Here is a 22,099-nt window from a genome sequence, read left to right on the forward strand (position 1 = left end):
CAGCAAAAGAATGTTCTGTTCATGGATTTTGCATCCTGACAAGTTTCTGAGAATAAGGATGTGGGGATTTGTCTCTTAAAGAGCAGAAATAATATCAAAAGGCAGGGTCAAGATAAGGACAAATACTAAACACTTTCCATAGGAGAAGATGGGTAAAATTGCTGGAAGGGAAAAAAAAACCTGGACAATAATATCTTGATTTCCAACTGCAGGGCATTAAACAGAGTGCTTAATTAGGTAACTGGTGATCAATAGAAGCAAGCAGAGTTTTATTAGAAAAAGTGTAAGGTGAAAAGACTCCCCAGAAAAGACTGGGGTTATCATTCTTTGCAGAAAAGCATCATTCAGACACAAAGGGCAGTAATGCTGGCAGAGAAAAAAGTGGGGAGAGATTTGTAGAGAATTTTATGGAGACGAATGGTGAGACCAGTATTCTGAAATAAATGTTGTTTTAAAACATGATACACCAGCTAGCATTAGATAGCTGCTTGTGAAAAGCTGCTTCCTTGGGAAGCTAGTCACAACTGTTTCTTCAGCAACAGAAAACCAATATGTAAATCACTGCATTTTTTTTTTTTTAATTCAGTATTACATGGGGTGATCTACTTTTATAGTATGTCTTTTCTTAATGTCTTAAATAAGTGGTCATGCTCTCAGCAGCTGTTTTCCATGCCTCCCACTTCCTAGGATAAACCCTGATACTCTCTGCCTGTATCACCATCATAATAATAAAAAATAACACATTTCCCATTTCAGCCTCCTTGTGATAAATTCTGCTCTCAGATTTGGTCTTGCTTCAGGTCTTTCTCAAGTCTTTCTACCTTGCAAGGACAGGCACTTAAAAGTCATATCCCTGAGAGAGACCAGGTTGGTTTCCAAACTGTGAAATCATTTTAGCTCTGTTGCCTACACTGTTTCCTGCCATGACAATATTCCTCTCCCCTCAACTTCTGAACCCACTGACTAACATCAACCAACTTCACCAAAAGGGCAGATATGTCAAAGATAATTTTGTTTCTGTAAGTGTCAGCAATAAATTGTTGAGTAGGAGAGAGAAAGAGAGAGAGAGATCTTGTGACTGAAAGGAAAGATTGAAGTGTGAGTTCAGGAGTGAGTAGGTCTGAATGTGCCCAAGAGAGATGTGATGAAAGCTCCACTAATGGGGAAATGATTGAGAATACACACATCCAATGTGGCTCAGTAACAAACCAGCTTTCACTGTGTGTTGAACTAATAAAATTAATTGGGGGTGCTTTTGATTTGTGGCCTTTGAATTTGTAAGGTTCTCTGTTCTGCTTTCCTCTGCAATCTAGCAGGGTTTTCTTTACCATGAAAGTCATCATTGTTCTACAGCTCTATGTCTTAAGAAGCTGAGCTGTTAAGAAAAATGGCAAGTAAATTGAGATTAATAGTAATATTAAATATATTGACTGCTCAGCAGAGCTCTTTGGAGAACCATAGGTTATAATGATGTGGAGGCCCAGAGGTGATGTGCCAGGAGATCCATGAATCTTTGAACTCTCAGAACAACTTCACAGCCATTATGCCCAGTAGGATTGATAAGAAAAAAAAATGCTTCCATATATACACTTCACTCCATTTCCCTATTCCTTGCCATCAAATGGCTTCTGTGGCTGCCTCCCTGGACTAAGTCTGAGGTCCCTTTGTGCTTCCTGAAATAGCTCAAGTGGCTTTAGAGTTATTAAAATCTGCCCAGACGAGGCCTTGGACAGCCTGATCTAAACTGTCCCCCCTCTTAAAAAAGGGGTAAGTTGCACCAGATGAACTCTAGAAGTCCTTTCTGACCTGTATCAGCCTGTGAGACTGATGCTACAACTTGTGACATTGCTGGCTCATTGTGGAACACCCTTTGAAGATGCTTGCAAGCTGGACAGTCATCAAAGGGAAAGCCAAATACTACTGGCAAAGAAGTCCAGTTTTGGGATACTCTTTTTTTTTCACTGTAAGTGAAAACTTACTGGCATGCAATCTGACTTACAGACATCTGATTCCCTGCAACTAGAAGACTTGGACATGTAGTGACATGAGGCAACCAGGTGCCACTAATTGCCAGGTAGTGGGCTTGACCTCGTGTGAAGCCCACCTGTGCCTAATTAGGGCAGGCCCCTACTGAGCATGAGCAGGATTAGGGGGCCAATAAAAAGCTCACACCTGGGGAAGCCAGGGGGCTGGTTTAGCCACCTTCGGAGCAGTAGCGCTGATCCAGGCTGGTCAGAGCACCATTCGTGAGACTCTACTGGGACACCTGGTTGGACCTTGGAGCGCCGCACCCATAGAAGAGGTTTGTCTTGCTACATGGACAGCTTGAGGGAAACTGAGGCCAGTGAGGTTCTCCAGATCTAGATTTGGTTGCAGGTAAAGTTGTGAGGGCATAAGGCAGCTGTAGGTGCCAAAAAAACTATCATGGTCCTGCTACTCACTTCTTGTGCCAGTGTCCTGAAAAGTGAAGAGCTGAGTTTGTTATTTCTGCTGAAGAGGAGATGGGGATATGTAGGGCTTGGCTTTTGCAGGAAGCGAGGGTATGTGGTAACAGTGGGACATTTCTTGTCTGACCATGTTTTATTCCCTTATTCTGCAAGGATATGAACCAAAACTTTCCATATTTCAGAGTGAAAAAAGAGACATGAAAGCTTTCCACAAATATTTCCTACAAAAATCCCTCTTTCTGGAAAAAAATTCTGAAAATTCAAACAAGGCACATAAAGAGAAAATCAGAAATGAAATAAGTCCTAGAAAGAGTCTAAGAGTTCTAAGAGTTGTGCCTTTCATCCAATTGAGTCACACAACAGGCTCTCTCAAATCATGAAGGTGGTGTGGCTATCATGAGATTTTTGAATGCAATAATTCCTGTTATTCTCTCCTGCCCAGTATTTTTAGGTGATATCTTTAAAGATGTTACATTGGACCCAAGTTGTATTGTGTATCTCAACATCAAGAACAGAAATTTAGCAACAGGCACAGGAACTTCCAAAGTATTGTGAAGTACTATGCAGAAGCTGGAGAATTAAGAAAAATATCTAAATGTTGAAAGACCCATTAAAAATGGCAAGAAATGGTTCTGTGTATTTTTTGTAGCCATTTGATTCTGTTTTGCTGGTGAGGACTGCCTCTGAGAAATGTGACAAATTGGGCTCCAGAGTGTCTCTTTGTCTGACCACTGCCTCTTATGTTTTAATTATAACTGAGAGTAGATGCCTATTTCCAAGATAAACTTCAGCTCTCTTCCATGGGGTGGTGGTGGGTGTTGCTAAAATAATATACCCTGAAACCCAAACGAGGGAGGACAGGGTGGAGAGGACAGATGCAAGCTCTTGGTAACTGTGAGGAAAAAATGCTGATGGAGAAAATTTGTCTATGCAATTTCATTTTAGACATAAAGCATCAGCATCTGTAAATCTGCATTGATGCTGAAGTAGACATTTTGCCTTATACCAAGTGAGTCACTGGCCTCAGTCCTCCCTCTGCTGAGGATTTCCAATGTTCTTATGGAAACAGTGACTACTGCAGGCCTGTGGATATGTTTTTCTTTCAAAGTCGTTCTAGGGGTGCAGCATGGGATGAGTGCTCTATGCAACCTTTGTTTGGCCATTCTTACAGCACATTCTGGTAGAGCATTATTTTTGTCTCTAGATGAAAAGCAAGAAAAAAAACTCCTCTGTATCTTCCATGATCCAGCAACCCAGGCAAATCTGCAGACACTTAGGCTTTACCTCCTCTCTGCCCCACCGTTTGGCCCTTTCCTTATGACAATGGGATACATGAGCAAGGTGAGGCTACCAATATCCCTGCTACCACCAAGGCCACAGTCATCCATAGTGTGAGTTCTCCTAACCTGCTGCTCTTCAAAGCTAGGTGCTACTTTCATGGAAAAGATGAATGTTTTTTCCTCTGAGGCTGTGCAAAAAAAAAAGATCATGATGTAGCTGCTGAGGGAGGAGAGAGCAGCCCTTGCTTGGTGTTCCCAACCTCAGGCACCAGAGTCTGCTGCCATACCCTGCCCTGCCTAAGAGCTGTCTTTGTATAAGCTGTGACTACCCTCTCAGAGGAGGCTGCCACTGCCATACCTGGATACATCTGTGTAGCAGATGATGTGGGATGCTCCTGGAGCAGTCACCTGGAAATGTTGTCTGCAGTTCCCTTCCAGCTGTGTAATCACTCTCTGTTCCACTGAACCAGAGCAAGTTCTGCCATTCACCTCCCTGGAAGCAGGAGATGCTGCTGTAAGGTGATGGTTAGAAGTATGCACTAAGTACTTAGTGGCTTAGTAAGCCTAAGCTTTTCTTAGTGGCAGGATAATGAAAAAGCTGGATGTACAGCTGTTTTGTTTCATAAATGAAGGCTGTCAGTTCATAAATTACAATTTAATTTGGCCACATCCTTCCTATAGCTGAATAATAATTAAAGTCACATTAAAAATGGGTTTAATAGAAATAAGAGAAACACTGATGTTTCTAAAGGGTTAGGTTAGAAAGAAATAAAATAGGATTAAAAATAAATAGAATGGTTTGGTAAATATAATTGTTGAATTGGATGAGGAGTGTGATTTGAAATTGAAACCCCCCTCCTGTTATGATTATTTACCTCTAATATATTCAGGGTAAAGGAAAAGTGGCTGGAAATTTCAGGTCAAAGCAGAGTTTCAACAGGAAAATGCAAGGGGCTAAGGGAGTAGGGCCACAGTGCAGGCAGTGCAAGAGGTACTGACTCCTCTGGAATACATCATTTTAGCATGGACTGAGCAAAATTTGAACCAAACGAGGCTTTGAATTTACAGGATCCTTTTAGCTGTTTGAGAAGGAAGAGGAAAAACCATAGTAACCTCAGAACCACCCCATCAGCCCAGAGCCCAGCATTTTTCACCACCTGCAACAGAAAGCTGATGCTCATGTGCAGAAATTACTGGGATAGCAGCTGGAGGGTAGGGAGGACCTCAATCAATCAAGTGATTGATGCTTGAACCCCTTCAGCTGGAGCAGAAGCTTTTTAGGTGGTACTTTAAAAGGGAGAGTCTCTAGGAGACAGCTGTGAAGGTGCATTAACTAATGGTGGGTGTGGGCTTCCTGCTGCTTGGAAGAGGTATTCCCAGGTTATATGCTCTGTTGTCCTTTCTACTTGGTTTTCTATTGCTTGACCCACCTTTCTGGGAAGCTACTGCCAAGCTTAAAAGGGTGAAAATTTGTTTTATTGGGCTGTTTTTCTGAAGAAGAAGTTTTCTGCTAGATGGGTGCTGTGTTAAGGTGGGAAGGGGATGTTCCTAGATGCTGACAGGTTTGTTCCACTCTAATACTCGTTTTAAAAGTCAAAAAGGCTTATGGATGGTTGAGCTATCTGCAATATTTGTGTTGCACAGGAAATTGTTTAAAATAAGGAATAGTTAGGGTCTTCCTGCTTTCAATGCTGCTTGTGCTTTCTACTATTATTTACAATGGTGACTAAAATAAACCCTTATGTTCTTTTTGCTTGTGTGTGCTTTGAGTAGCTCTAAAGTGTGAGACCCCATGAAAGATCAAGCATGAAGATGACTTAAAATGTTTGGGGGTTTTGTTTTGGTTTTCTGAGGGTTGTTTTTTTTTGTGTGCTCTCTTTCAGCATTGTGCTTTCCTGCAGAGGAATTTACCTCTAATAGAGTGAGCAAGTTGTCTGCTGCAGCTGTGTGACTGAGTGGATATAACAGCCTCAAGGTAATGCCTTCTACCAGGTTGTGGGTATTTGTGGGGTTTTTTTTCCATCTGAGCTCACAGCCAGTTTTACAGGTAAGACAACTGTCCTTGGTTTTGATGTGCAAAGGTGTTAAAAAGATGCAGCAATAGAAATGCAAGTAAATAGCTCTCCATGTTGTCATGTGGAGGAAATCAAGGCCATTCATAGTACAGAAGTTTAAAGACAACACTTCTTCATGTGTGTTCGGAATGAGCAAAAGGACAGTGAATGACTGACCATGATGAAGAGATTCACCTGAGACATTGCCCATGATATTCTTGAGAAATAGCATTTTGGGGTTTTTCTTGCTTTTTCTCTGGCCAGGCTAATGGCGTATTTTTTTTTAGTTCAGACAGTGTTTGAAAACTTTCTATTAGCAGACAGAAGGAAAATAATTTTTTTTGTTCTAGAAATAAAATTTGCTTCAGCTTTATGGCCTTTATGATAAGGAAGTTCTTTTAAGAAGAAAATGTCTAGGTTGTAAATCGGAGTTTATTTTGTCAGTTATCCCAATTCTGGTGTTGCTTTGTTTGTTGGTTTGTTATTTCATTTAAAACCAATTCTATCTCATATGAAAAGGGTGGAAGTCTTATATTCTTGTTTGGGGGAGAGTGACTGTTTCTGCAGAAAACACTGAAAGTGCTTTGCTAATGAGGTCTAGACAGAGAGATATTTCCCTCTTTGAGCAATGCACAGAAACCCAGCCTGAGACAAAGCCTGGCTTGTTTATGGAGTATGGCACAGATAGCAGCTGCAAGCAGTTAAGGGTTAGAGGAATCCTTTCATAGCTGCTGTCTTCCCCACACAGGCCCACCCATTTCTTAAATTCCTAGTCCCTGGGGAACAGGCAGAGTAAGGTATTAATGTAAAAGTCCTGTTGTTAACAATTTGTTTGGGGAACTGTATATGTTAAAAAGATAATGGTCTGGGGAGGAAATACGTGTGAACTCTCCTAAAAATGTGGATTCTGCTGGTACTGCTAATTCTCCAAAAGCCCTTAAAAGTTCCTCTCCTTGTTTGGATAGTTTTAAAACCAAGGAAAGTAGGAAGGTTTTCTATTGCTCTCAGCATTCCTCACAAAATATATTTACTTGTGCTTACTGGTTTCTAAAATCCAAGTACTACTTTGGTCTTGAGGGCTCTTGGATGTCTGTTAGCTGACTTCTTTCAGCTTTTGTTAGAAACAGATGTTTCTTTGAGGCAAGCCTTTTCCTTGGCCTTTTGCTGATGCCTTTGAAACAAAGGATGGTTGGCCAATTGTCAGAAATAGCCTTTCTTTTTTTAAGCCTGTAAAAGCAATGTGTCCTTTTCCTTCACATCTGGTACTCCTGTTCCTTGTCTGTTCCCCATCCTAGTGAAAGAACAGTGTGGCTCCTCTGTCAGCCTACAAGGCATCTGTGGTATGGGCTGGCCAAGCTCCATCTGCAGTATCTGTGGACAAGGAGCTGTGGTGCAAAGTCTTCAAGTTCACGTCTGTTTTCCAATTCTGTATTTGCCCAACACTGGGTCCGGAGGAGATGATGGGAAGTTTACCCCAGAATTAACAAGATTTCAAGGAACTGCTATCATCCAACCTGAAACACAAACTCTGATACCTCCTGGCTGCCATAGGTGTAGGATCCCCCTGGAGACTTCTGGCATCACCCTGCCTTGATCCTGGTTTCTACAACTCTGGGGAGGATGGCTATTAATGGCTCAGGCAGTGAAGTGTGAACCATTGTCATGTTTGGGTTTCATCTACTTAAACAGAAATATGAAACTGGTGTGTTTATTGCAGCACATGCAAATCCAGATTCTTGCATTTTAGTCAACTTTAACAATAAGCCTTCAGGCTTCACCCTGGGGTTCTCTCCTGTGGTAAAATGAATCCTTTGGCCTGCTGCTGTGGTGGGGGAGGTGGGTTACCAGATTTATGCAGCATTCAGCTCACAGCCTGGGGAGATTAGAAGCTTGATATTACTAAATACTACCTCTAACTATCTGGGAGGTCACTCTGCTGAAAGTCAACTGACTCAATAGCTATAGTGCAGACACTGAATTAAAGCTTGCACTGCTTCTGCAGTGATGGCAAACTGCAAAATCTTCCTGCCAGTAGGTAACTGGGAGATGGGGCTATTGTGATCCACCCTACCTATTGTTTCCTCTGGATTTACATCCATAAAGTGGCTGAAACCCATCTTCCTTGAACCACATCAACAGCACAAGCACAAGAAACTATAGACTGTGACCTGCTATTCCTTGTTCCCTTTCTGCTTTTTGTCTTAGCCCAATTTTAATGTTACTTTCACTAAATCTGAGTAGTTCTTTTCACCTGGCTTTTTTGATTGTGGTTTTTTGTGGGGCTTTTTGTTGGTGTTTTTTTTTTTTTTTTTGTTTTTGTTTTGCTTTGTTCTTTCTGGCACATTGGCTGATTATGCAAGTAAAATATCAAGACAACTGGATGAGCACTGGATTGCTACTTTTGAACAAATGTAACAAATTCCACTCACTGGAAGTTACCAGTGCAATTAATTTCTTTAGGACATGTGTCTGAAAGCTACCTCTTGAAAGCATTTAATTTCCTATAAATACAGAGAGTAGAATAGCAGTATCTGCCATAACTTATTTGAACAGTTATTTTAAGGACTTGTCCCAGGGTGTAGGGTTTGTGCCTGCCCTCATGCAAATACATTTCACTAGTGATTCCCTGGTTCCAGGAGCTGTTGTTATTCATGGGCATAGTGCCAATGGTTTGCTAAGCAGGAGCAGCTTATAGGAGTGAACCTGCTGCTTGGTCTAGCCCTAAGTTACAAAAAAGAAACCATTTACTAAAGGTTAAGAATCTCTCTCAAAAAAGCTGGTGGAAATATGATTGATTCATGGATACATAGAGTACTCTGCACCTGGCTGAAGCCCCCAGGGCAGCAAATCTGTGGCTTCAGTGAAGGTGTTGCCAAGATAATTATCACCCTAATTATTACTAGTATGGCTAGTAGAAAATGAGATTGGAAGCTTTTTAAATGATGTATTTATAGTCTTAAGTATTTTTCTTTCATTTGTTGACCTAAACTCATTAAGAGATGGGAAAACCACACAGAAAGGAGGATGAAGCAACAGGCAAGGAAGAGAATTTGGGGTCAGTTTTGGGGAATATAAAGCATGTATTGCTGAACACTTGTTGACATGTGAACAATACTCTCCTGGCAGACTGGGGGTGCTGATCATATCTGCAAACTCCTGATTCCTCTTCACAGGGTGAATTGCTCAACAGAGCCTTGTGATGACAGCAAGAGGGGCAGGCAGGGTCTTGAGAGCAGATGTTGTAGGAAGCCTTCTGACAGAAAGTTTCCACACAAATAAAATTTGTTTCAAGAAATTCAAAACTTTTATGGTAAAAGGGCTGGCATTGCTGTAGTTCTGTCATATAAGCAAATGATGATGAAGGTTTTCCTTTCAGTATAATGCTTAAACTGAAAACATGTTGAGTTATAACATTATTAAACTTCAAAACAACCTTGTTTGAACAAGTTTTTTCAATTTTATTGAAATAGAATGATTTTTTTACTCCAACAGACATATTTCCAAGACTAAATTAATTGTTGAAATTTTAAATTTCTCTCTTTTGGTCTGAAAACTGACTTTGGAGGTTTTCAGTAAAATTGAAATGTCAGTTTCTAGGTCTCTAACTGGGAGTCCTGAGTATGTCCAGCATTTGGAAGGAAACTTTGAATGACAGAGTAGGGGAAATGGCAAAGCAAGTTTTAAATGTATACCTCCAGGAATGAATTCCTGTGTAAGCAATGACAACATGTCGTGATGCTGGGAGTAATTCACAGAACCTCATTAGAAGCTGGTGATGAAAGACAAACTTTAATCTGCTCTGTTTAGTGATCCTCAGGTCCATACCTGATAAAGTGTCATATTGATTTCAATCTTTAAATCTTATTCTAACTTATTTAGCTGTCTTCAGGTTACATTTCCAGACTGCAATGGAGAATTAAGTGGCTGTAAAATTGACCTGCTGACCATGCTGCTTTTGATGCAGCCCACTTAGAATATCCTGTCGTATAATTTTTTTTCCTAACTATCTGCCCTGGTCTCTCTCTCAATTGGAAAATTTTTCCCCTTCGGACAGCTTTCTTCAAGGGGTCAGCTGCAGGGTTTGGTAGTTAGGGGAGCCAAAGGACTTGCTGGTTCCCAAATAATGACTATTTGCTTGGAGGGAATAAAGGTTATTTGGGCAGGATGCTTTTGCAGCAGACTGGATCTTTCAACTACACCCAGACAAGAAATAATTGCTTAATAGTGGTGACAGAAAAATGTGAACAGATTGAAAAAGTAAAGGCAGAAGATGTTTTCTGTTTGTTGAATAAAAGCATCCCTGCCCTCTGGGTTATGATGTCCTTATATCAGACTTATCACCAAAGAGGCAGTAGTAGATAAGGCAGTTTGGTTCCTAGCACAAATTATAGGAGTGCTGGGTCTGTTCTTGCTCTTCATTGTCATCCTCAGAAAGGCAACAGGAATGATGCACAGGGAATGGCCCATGCTGGGAGGAGTATTTGTTACCTGGGAAGTTTATCACCTAAAGCAAGAGATGAGTGGTGCTTTCTTGTTAATGTCAGGCCTTTCAGACAGAACTGGAAAGCAACACTAATAGATCTTACTGATGTTTTGTCAGTCACTATGTGAGAGGAATCTTACACTTCTGGGTCATATGAATAAACCATGAGCTGTATCCTCCCTTTCCTGCCCTTGTCTTCTCCAAAGGAGCTTGAAATAGATAAGAATCTTTCATAGGCAGAAAGAGAGAAGACATGTCCTAGATCACAAGGCAGGTGACAGACCAGGAGCAAACCTTGAATCTTGCTTTACCAAGTCAGCATCCTCTCTATTTGCCATAGAGATTTGCATTGCTTTTGGACTGACAAATTTATATCTGAGCTCTATCCAGCACCCCTAGTGATACTTGCCTAGAAGCAAGCATTTTCTACCTCATTTTGCCCTGACTATGACCTGTAGTCTGAACACTGTGAAGAGGGTGGAATAGGCACCCATGCCAGTCCTGCAGTAAAATGTTTCCCACATCCAAAGTTTTGGGTCTTGGCTAACTCTGGGTAGAGCTGAGGTCACCAAAACAAATCAGTCCTAGTGGGACCAGGGCTGGTCACTCTTGCAAGACTAACTGTGAATGTCTGACTAAACTGAATGGAATCAGTAAATGGCAAAAGTTAGTAAATGTTTGGATCAGGCCTTAAATGGTCACATCAGCCACAATCCACTCTATGCCAGGATCATAAAACAATGCCAGCTCTTGATAAAAGCAAAGCTGTTATGCAAATTCCTTGCAGATAAACTGTGTGCTTGAGTACTTCCCCTCTATAATTTAGTGCCTTTTTTATACTGCTCAAAATTGATTTTTTTTCCCAGCAGACACAACTTCGGTGGATAAGTATTATTTCTAAATCATGTAGTGGTCGTTTGCTATCCTAACATTCAGGCAACTCCTACTCCTATACTAACTAAAATAGTGGAAACTTTTTCTTACTTGCTTTTAAGTTTCTGAAAATTTCAGGTTTGTCTTTTCAAGCATGTATGGAGCTGGTTACTGTAGATGTAAAGTAACTCACTGGGCAAAAACCAACTGTGCTAATGATTGAGGTTTGTCCCATTTTGGAAAACCCAAAGTTTTATACTGCTTGTGGGAGGGCTGATGCTCATGCTGTATTTCACAGCCTCCTCAAAACATTGTTGTAACTTTCTGGAAACAGTTATTTTCAAAGCGAAAGTTGGCTTTTTTGGTCCCTATTCTTTTTTGGAAAAGCTTTAAGAAGGATTTTTATTGCACTCTACAAGCAAAAAGTAATCTCCCATATTTCAAATGGGCCCATGGGAAGAAACGTTCAAACACAAACCTCCAAATGGTTAGTGTTCTGCACTAGAGATGGCCAATATTTGAGGTGAGGAAGGTATCTGATGACTTTTACACTGATTACAAGTGTATATTGTTCTTTGCCATTGCAGTATTCATCCTAAAGTAATTTCTCTTCATCACTTCCAGAAGAAAAAAATCTATTGCCATTGTACTTGTGAATAGGTCCTCATCTCTCCTTTCAGTGCAGTAAATTTTAGATTTGAACATTCAGTGAGCCAAGAGAGCTGGTGCAAGCCTGACAGTTCATGTAAATGACAGGTACAATGTTAGGCAGAAATATGCAAAAGGGGTTAAACAGCACTGGAAATGTTCAATAGTATGAAATGAATGGAATGGAATAGAATAAAAAAAGCCTCAGTGGCATTTCAGTAGGAGCTCATATCAAGCATCGAGTCAAGCACAGATTTCTTTTAATACAAAATAAAAAGTGATCTAAAGGAGCTGAAATATATTGATGGGAATTTCTCTATTAGAAGTGATGTGTTTTCCATCAGACACTAAAAGCAGCTGATCATGTATGGGATGTCTCATTTGTCACAAAACCCAAAGGATCAAAATCTGTTGAAGCCTGATGCTGACTTTCGAAGCTTTGTTTTCAGCTTGGAGTTCCTAATATTTGGGGGTTTTTGTTTTTTAAAGTTGCTGTTTATAAGAAGCTTAAGAGTCCAAATTTTCCTGTGTACCTTACACAAAGTTACATTGCACAGGAAATCCAATATAAACTCTGAGTGCTGATTTTATTATTTTTGGGGAGGATGCTTCCTGGAATAAGGTGCCTCACTGCATGGGACTGTGGTTTTGTCCAATAGCCATCAGACTGGGACTTCTGAGACTGAATCTGAAATTCAGGTCTGAAAACATAAAATGTCTGATCTGAAGAGGGGGGAGGGGGAGAAAGGAGGGGAAAGCTTGGAGAGACTTTCTATGAGGGTGGAGTGTTGACTTTGCTCTGTGAAGTGTTTTTATAGCGTTCTTTATATCTTCTGAGCTCTCTGTAATCATTTAAGAAACTAAATTGCTGTCAGTCTTATTAAAAGCAAGTCCAGGAAACATTTTTCAAACCACCTCTCTGACTCATCCTGCCAGTTTTCTTTCAGATATCTTGTATGCATAAACAGTTTATTTTTAAAGTCTTATGTTTCGTGCTAAAAAGGGTGCTCCTTCGTGTACTGACAGCTTATATTTTTGTAATGAAGTTTTAATTGACAGCAGTATAGCTCTATTGGTGTTCTGACAGTGTGTCCAGAGACTTTTCTGCTCAGAACTTTTCCCTAAACTGCTTTTGGCTTTACTGTGTGAGAGCCTCAGACTATTTAACTAATTTAAGGACTAAATTAGCTATATTCCTGTTGACAAAGCTGTGTACATACAGTCCAGGTGAAGCTACACTGTACATATTGCCAGGGAAGCCTGGAGTGGTAGGAGTGTCAGCACCCATGAGGCTGTCATACCACTTACCATTATACCAAGAGATGATGGTTTCATAGGGCATTCAGGATTTCCAGCACATTCTCTCTATTCTGTAGGTCACAAATCTGACCCTAAGGAGATGGTGGCTGAAGCCTACAGTCTCTATTCTTGTGCAGCCACCTCTTTGCCTCACTGAATTCCTCCTTTTCATTTCCAGGATGTGTTATAGGGGATGAGGAAGGTGTTGTTTCCAAAGGCACTGTATGTACCCAGCTGCTCTGTAGGAGTATACCATGGGCAGCATTGTATTATTGGGATTAACAAGGATCAAGTCTTTATACTGTAGTAAAAAAAGTTGCAGTTAGGTTGTTGTTCAAAACCCCTCAGTTAAATGTTGTAAACTCCATCCTTCTGGATCAGCTGATCCCACCTACTGATGTCCCCTCGGTCTTCACAGGTGCCATTGACTGGTTTGGGGCTTGAGCATATTTAGGTCACAGGGACTGTGGAGACTTGGTTTCAGGCTCCCCTGGAAGTGGCACAGCCACAGTGAATGTAATTATTTCATAAGCTTGGAGGCATGCCAGTCATTCAGAGCTTGTCACTTCCAATAAGCCTGTACAGCTCAAATCTCCATACAGTTTAATTGCAGGCCTGAGTTAAAATGAAAATCCAGAATGAAAGCAGTAATCCACTTTGAAATTGAACAATTGAACAAGCTTGCTAAAAGAAAACATATTTGTACAGTAATGTCTTTCAACCAGGACTGTTGGTATAGATCAGTCTGCTGAATTGCTTGCATAAAGCTGACATGTGCTGTGTGAGGAAGTTATTGCTCAAAAGTTCCTACCAAAAAGGTACCTTTTTGATAAGACTCTACTCAGGAGCAGTGTTTGCATCTTTGTGTAGCATCACATCATTTCTGTGTCAGCTCTGGTGGACATGCAAGGCCCTTTGGAGGGTGTGCTGTGGGCTTCCAGGCAGTCCTAGAGAAAATCTACAGTGTTTCAGACAAAGTTTTAGCTTTCTGAGTGGATCAAACACTGCAATGTGATTGGCTTGAGCTTGGCACTCAGCTCCCAGAGCAAGCATTTGTCAGCGTGAATAATACTTGCTGGACACAGCCAGGATGCCACATGGCACACAAGTAGTTAAGCACATCTGACAGCAGAGCCTGGGACAGCAGAGGTGCCTCTGTTTGTTTGTCTCAGCCCTCCTGGCTCTACAAACAGCTATTGCAGGTGGATTTTTTTAGGTGCTGGAGCACTTGTCTTGTGCAGCTTGATACTAAGTACACAGAACCAGCTTGCAGTTGGGTCTTGATCAGTGTAGGTACTCAAGCCCTGATGCTGTTCCATGTTCCAAGAGCCTGCTGAAGTTTGACACTGCCTGCTGTACCTGGTGTTCTACACAAAAAAGGGGGAGGTCTGGCACCATCCATGCTGTCAGCTAAATCACTTAGCATATGACTAAGCTATCCCAGCATATGCTTGAGTCGTGCTGGCCTCAAAGGCTTAAGGCAAATAACCCCTGCTTCTCCCATCTTGTTTGAAGATCATGATCTCTTTTGCCTTTTTGTTCTCCTCCCTGCAGGGATGCTTGGCTTTTACCTATGGGCAGTATTCAGGCTGTGATTAGCATGATGATGGAGGAAAGAAAACCTGAAGGGAGGCTTAAGCAGTGTCCAGCTCTTGTTCTGACCCTTGATTTCCCCCAGCTGATAAGAGCCAGCTTCCTCCTCTCACAGCAAACTCAAACAGCAGCTGGTTATACAGTAATTGGAGATTAAGAAAAAGGAATTTGCTGAAGACCTCATCTCTGGGAATGCTTGCTCAAAATCTGTTTTGTACTTCACTATCACAGTTTACCTGAGTTTTTCCAAGCCCAAGGAAGGAAAAGGTGTGCTGCCAACTCATGGGTCATTTCTTTACAAACCACACTGAAAGGTGCTAAGTTGAGCATGTTTTCCTTTTTTGTTTTCCTTTGTGGTTTTTTTTGTTGTTGTTGTTGTTTGTGGGTTTTTTTCCCCTGACAACAAATATTTATGTTTGGAATATTTTTCTGAGAAGCAGAGAGCAGAGCTGCTCATCACACCCATCTGCAGTGAGGTACTTGGAAGACCTTCAGGCTATGTAGGACATGCCTAACAGGCCATGGCAATCATTCTCTGCCTAAGATTTACAGGATAAAAGATTCTGAGGAGGTTTTATTGTCAGCTGTATGCTAATTAGTCAAATTTATCCCCTCCAGGTACTCAATAGAAATTCTTCTACCTCCAGGCTGTGAAATTTTGGAGTATGTTCCCCTCCATCTCTCTGAGTTACCCTGTGCAGTATCTTCTCTCTTGCAGGTGATACCAGTGGTGCTCAAGCCAGTGGCACACTCCTCTGGGGTTTGCTAAATCAGGATAAACCATCCCTGGCAGGGACTAGCATTTTCATGAGATGAAGAGTCAAAGTTTTGACTTGTGAACATATTGCCTAATACCCCATGGTATGTTTTTGTGTAGAGAAATGATGTAAAGTCCACTCCTGGTCAAGTTTTAACTGAAGTTGGTTACATTCTGCCTTTCTGTCTCTTCTCTTAACACATATTTAAATGTGATGGCTTTATTCCTTTGTGTCTTCTGAGGTATAGAGATGCTGGACAATTTTATCTTGCCTTAGATGTTTGTATTTCAATGGTATATAAGAAATCTTTCATGCAGGCTCACTTCTGCCAATACACAAACTGGTGACTAATTTTAAATAAATGAATAATCTCATTGAGTTGGGAATATTCCTATGAACAAAAGTCCTCAGATGTTTCCCAGAATTTGAATCAGTTTCATGTGTCAAGTTTTTCAGGAAGGAAGCTTCTGTATAAAATACAATTCTAAATGTTTGTTTGTATTTTTAATAAAACTACATTCATTCAAATTTAAAGGATTACCTAACATTTTCACCTTAAATAGTGTAAATTATTTGTTATAGGTAGTTTCAAATATCCTATTTTCTATGCCAGTTTTTATGATCTTACAATTATGATTTCTTACAGTTAAGGTTTTTCTCCTTGTTGCTAAGAGAAATACAAACAGCAAACTAAATTCAGTCTCTGTAACTGTTCACAAGAAAGCTACATTAAATGTAAAAATAAAAGCCATTCTTTTTTCATTTGCAGTACACATATTTTTCAGAGAAATAGTAAGATTTTTTTGGACAGGAGCATAATTAAGACTGCACTTTAAAGCAATGATAAATTTGGTTTGTAGATGTGCACACTTAATACATGTCTCAGAAAATAGTGTGACTGCAGAGCTGTGCAGCTTTAAATCACCTCTGTTCATTCCAACCCATATCCTAGGTTTTATTATTTGATTGTGAATACTATTTCAGCTGTGAAGGTGTATTTATACACATCCCCGGTGCTGTTCTTATGAATGTCATTATAAATAAACATAAGCAAAGGTTATTTTAAGTCTGAAGAGCACAATAACAGGTCACCCACCCAATGCCTTCAGTTTCTTTAGTTGCAGGCTGTAGTTTTCCAAGTTACAACAGTCTGAGGGCTTGGGGGGAGGGAATGTTGTGTTATCTGTAACCTGGCTTTTATCTGGGCTTTGTGTGCCTCAGTGCTAGATCTTGATAATCAACAGTGAGGGCTTTTCATGTGGAGATATTTAGTGCTTTGATATTCCTATGCTTTTTTTTAAATAAAAGCATTAAACCCATGAAAACTTGGGCACTGGAAGAGGAGCTCTCATGAAAACAATGCAAAAACTGAAGATAAAGAGGAAAAATGTTAATTTAGTTTCAATAACGTAGAGGTATGTGCTGCATGCACGTGTGCATGTCCAGGTGTGGGCATGCAAGCATGGGGTGTGCTACAAAGGGGGTGAATGTGCTGCTGCATTTCTGCATCCACGTTTGATCTGGTAAATTTTGGAAGCAAAGTTCTGAGCACCAAGCTGTGAGATGTACAGGTGTCCCCAGGAGGAAGAGGGAAGCACCCCTGGGAGACAGAGAGCCTGTATGCTGAATGGTATTGATAGGATTCTTCAAGTTAGTTTGCTTTCAGTAAGTAGTCCAGAGGCACAGTGGGTCCAGATTTTTAATTTTATCACTATGTGAGGAGTAAAATAGGAAAATGTCAAGAACTAAGTTGCCTTGCTCTTTAGAATATGTTCTTTAGGATTTTGATTTCTATTCATCTATGGTCAAATAATCTCTTGCTCTTGCAGATGAGCAGAGAATTTCCAGTAGGGATGATCTTGGGAGGCTGTGGTAAATCCGTATGTGGTTTCATCTCTTCCAGGCACTTTTCCTTGCTTCTGCCAGCCACTTTTTCTCTTGAACACTTTCATTTTCTGTCAAAAGCCCTGCTTGTCTTATTTATGAGCTTCTTGTTTTTCTTCCATGATCTCTATGTTTTTTTCTTAGTTTGGTACTTAAATCATTAAAGAAACCTCAGTTCCAAAACCCTATGCAATTATTACACATCTCTGATACTGATTGTTCTAACTTTAAAGTTTTACATATTACTCAATGTATGTGGAGCAATTGAGCTATGAACTGTAACCTCATACTTGGGATATTTGGGAGTCCCCTCCAGCAACAGCTTCTTGTAAATGGTTCAAGCTGAGGAAAACCTGTAATTGAAGCTGAAACTTGTACTTTGATTATTTATTTTTTTTTAGATTTCAAAGCTAATCAGGTGTGAGATTGCTCCTGAGCCCACCTGGATTCACTATATTTTGAATGCTCTTAGGAACACTTGATTTGCTCTTCTAAATATTAAGCAAGCCAATTCTCTGCTGTGCTCCCTAGTTTGGGCATGTCCAAACCATAAAAGTAACCAAGGAAGGACTCTAGAGATCAAACATCAAGAATGGTGCAAAACCATGGGGCATTTAGTGGGTAGTTCCCCTGTGCTGAACTCCATACATCTGCACTGTCACTGCTGCTGGGAGCTGAGCTCCAGTGAACTCCACCACCTCTTCTGCACTCCCCTATTACTACTGGTGTTGTATTTCCACTACTATTTGTGTTGTATTTAACCACTAAGTTACAGGCAGACCTACTTAGTTTTTTTAGCACTCGCTGTAGACAAATTGTGCTCTCTTGCCATATTAGAACCTTGCAGTCTTTATTTACAGCAGCTCTGTACCACTAAATCCCTGGCTGATGCTTAACTCTTAATTAAGTAGCAAAATAGAATTCTTTTTCAGTAAATGCTGTCAGAATGACTGCCTAGCTACACTTCATGGAAAGACAGCTTTGACACTGAGTGGGTGGGTGGGCTAAAGAGCTGTTTTGCTCTTCTAGCCTTCAAGTTGCTCAGCTGACTGAGACACTGAAAAGAAGCAGTAACCCTCCAGGGTGGTTTTCTACTCTATCATGGCACAGGCAGCTTAACATATCAAATCAAGCTGCATCCTGATGAAACAGGGATGAGAATGACAGATTTCTGCATCATCCTGACAGTTCTGCCTTGGGGATTTCTAAATACAGTGGCAATCATGGCCCTTTTTTTTTTTTTCTAGTTTTGGATTAAGATGTTTCTAAATGCTGGGATTTGTAGTGATGCCATTCAGCTGTTACAGCTTCTCCTCACCATGTCCTTTTCCAATAAGATCTCAACAGTCTGCAGGGAATGTATGTAAATGATCCAGATTGCCATGTTGCTGAGAACTCTTGTGATAGGACAGAGATATTCAAATTCTATAGGATATTATAGAAGCAGCTGCCTTCTCATGGGTTTGGGTCTGGGAGGGGGGGAGCTCACATATGATATAGGATGATTTCATCTGGCTGTCAGGAACCTGGTTCTCTGTAAAACCCATCTGCTTGCAAAAACCTTGGGTAAGAATTATTAAAAAAATACAAAACCACTTGATATCCTGATGTATGATTTGGCCCTACAGGTGAAAAAGCAATAAGTAGAAAATAATAAAATAATTTGAGAAATCAGTACTAAAGCACATCAATCATATCAACTTCATTTGCATAAGTTTTCAGACTGGCATCAGCTCTCAGCAGCTTTTCTTTCAGCTGTGGTAAGATGTGGTAAAGAGGTCAGGATTTAGCTTGACAGTTCTTAATAATGTCAAATCTTGTACCCACTGACTGCAGTATCAGTTTAAAGATAAAGTTTGGGATTTCAGCTTCCCTTATTTCTCAGTTTTTGAGACAAACTCCACTTCTCTTGAGAAAGCAGAAGAACAACTAAAACCTGAAAAGTTGCACTGCTAAATAGGATGGGCTCAGACAAAAATGTTGTTTTGGAGATTTTGGTGTCTTCAGCTCATGCTGGAACAGAAGGCTTTGGCAGGGTGACATTTAGTGAAAAACCTCTCCAGGGAAGCTTTACCTTGTGTAAAAACAAAACAAAACACCAAAACAAATAAACAGACAAAAACTTAATAAATCTCATCTGGTCAGAAGAACACTGAGTGTATGCATTTTAGTGCTCAGTTTTGTCTTTATTTTATACTGAAGGTTGTTCCTGAGGAGTAAAGATGCTGTAACAGATGAAAATGGTTTGCCCATCTGGTAGAGGATATAGGGAATATTTTGAATCTGAACAAATACATGGTAGTTTCATCAGAAGAGCTTAACTCTGAATCCAGGAATTAATCTCATTCTGCTTCGCCTCTGTCCAAGTATGTGTGTCCAATTTTGAAACAGAGAAAAGGATTATATTGGATACATTGCAGAGATGGTCACTGTGTGGTGAGAGACTTCCTCAAGGAATCTGGACAGATGGGGAGCAGAAATGGCTTTGGGGACTGATGGCTTAGCTGAGTTCATCTGCCTATTTTTTTTTTTCTTTTTTGGGCTTATATAGCTGGAAATTCATTGCTTACTAAAAGAGGCAAATTGTTGCTTCCCAAACATACTTACCAGTAAAAATCTTAACCCATAAGAACATTTGGTTTATTTTACTACCTCTTCTCTCCCTCATCTTGGGTATAAATAAGACTATTTTTGCTTCATAATCCCAACAGAATGGCTTGCCCTACTTGCCCTTCACAACTGTCTCTTGATGGAAAAACACAAGCTTAGAAACAGTTTTCAAATGAAAGTGAATGAACTGCTTATGAAGATCATGTTTGGTGAATTAATCAAATCTCTAGTGCTAATTACCTCCAAGGTCTATCAGGAAACCTCACATAACACTTGATAAACACAAGGACTGATGAGTGGGTATTTTCCAATGTCAAACTTTTCTTACCTTGTTTGAGATAAAGGTAAATAAGGTGATAAATGGTGCATGTATATCAGTACAAGGTGGTTGAGTTCTTTAAAATCTTCCTTAAATCAGAAGATGGAATAAGGTATGAGTTGTAGGTGTTGGGAACTGTTTGAATTCCATCATCTCTCTCTATATATAAACAATAAGCACTGTGAGAGTGTTCTAATTATTTTCTATGGCAGGAATTAATTTAAAAAAAAAAAAAAGAAGAAGAAGAAAGGGAAATCTTTCCCATGAAATACAGAGGGGGTAAGCAAAAGAAGTTACTTCATGGTGTGTGTGTGTGTGTGTCAGGTGCAAGTTCCACTCTCTCTTCCAGTGCTGAGCCACCACTTAAGCTGATGAGACTTTTGAGATGTCTACATTTTGTTGGAGTAACTAATTTGCTGCATCTTGAAGGAAGGGGAATTTGAAGAGGTGTAATATCCTGACTGGGACTGAATTTGGGCACTGAAGATACTGGTATTAAAAAAAAAAAACCCACAAAACCCACCAGTACCAAGAAACCTAGGTCAGCGCTGAAAAGCTTTGAAAGACACCAAAAGATTTCAATTTAGATTGAAATTATCTCAAATCTTTTGGCTTGGATATTTGCAGTGTGCATTCCTTCCCTGTGACAACATTCTATTTCCAGTTGCATCTGTGCCTGGCGCCCTCTTTGAAAGACATGACAGATCTGATGAATGGGGTGTCATCATCCACGGGTCTTCCAGCAATGCTACAGCATTGCAGATGGCTACAGCAGGAGCTATTCTGCAACTTGGAAACTGAGGTATATCAGCCTTCCAAAAGCCTTGGATACCTTCTCTGCTGCATTCAGTATCTTGCAAAATGCAGGTGTGATGTGGTTTCAGTGAGAGCAATACACAGGGTGAGCACATCTGGTGGATTCCACCAAGGGAAGAGAATATTCTGGGTACTGATGAAACATCAAACGTAAGAATTAACCAAACTTCAATATCACTTTGAGCACCTTAGACATACTAACACACCCTTGTTCTTCTCATTGCTACTATTCTTAGCAGTGTGCTTAATGGTAGCCTATTAACCTTCTTTACGTTAAAGAATATTTTCAGAAGGTACTGGATGATTTGCACATACTGGGTCAGGAGTAGACAAGCCCTGTGGACGTAGGAAGGGTATGGTGCTGGAATATTTCCTATTTCTTTCAGTCCCTTTTTCATTAGGGAAATGTCAGGATGGCTTCTACTAGACACTGTGAAAGTTAACTACAGTTGGCTTGGAAGGGACATGAGTTTACAGGTCTAGGAGGAATTTTGCCTGCTTGAATTTTATGCATATATAGCACGACATTATTACAGAAGAGGAGATAATCTGCAATATTGTGTTGCCAGCATTACCACGAGCATTGCCAATGGTTGGCTCAGACCTCAAATGGGTGACAATGTCCTGCTTCCCTGTCTGGGAATGACACTACTTCTCTGCTGGAGCAGGGCAGATGAATTCATGCCCCTCTGTTTGATTTGTATCAAAAGAGACTAATGGGACTGACATGGTAATTTGTTGTACTTTAACTAAGAGGGTGTTGTGTCCTAATTGGCAGCACTAATTTTAGAGCATTTTGTTTCTGGCAATTACCTAGTCATGCCAATTTGAATGTGTTAAGCAAGTCCTTATTGGAACTTTACTTAGTGTTAAAAAATCCTTTGTTTAGATCTGGTGCTTTGTTTGCTTAAATTGAATGAGGCAATGATCACTCCTAAAGAGAAACATCATCACTGAGGAAACAAAAAAATTACTTTCCCCATAACAGCACCTCCCTTCCATTTCTGTTTGTTTCTCTTTCCTAGTTTCTCTGAA

This window comes from Heliangelus exortis, chromosome 6, assembly GCF_036169615.1.
Source record: "Heliangelus exortis chromosome 6, bHelExo1.hap1, whole genome shotgun sequence".
Classification (NCBI taxonomy): domain Eukaryota; kingdom Metazoa; phylum Chordata; class Aves; order Apodiformes; family Trochilidae; genus Heliangelus; species Heliangelus exortis.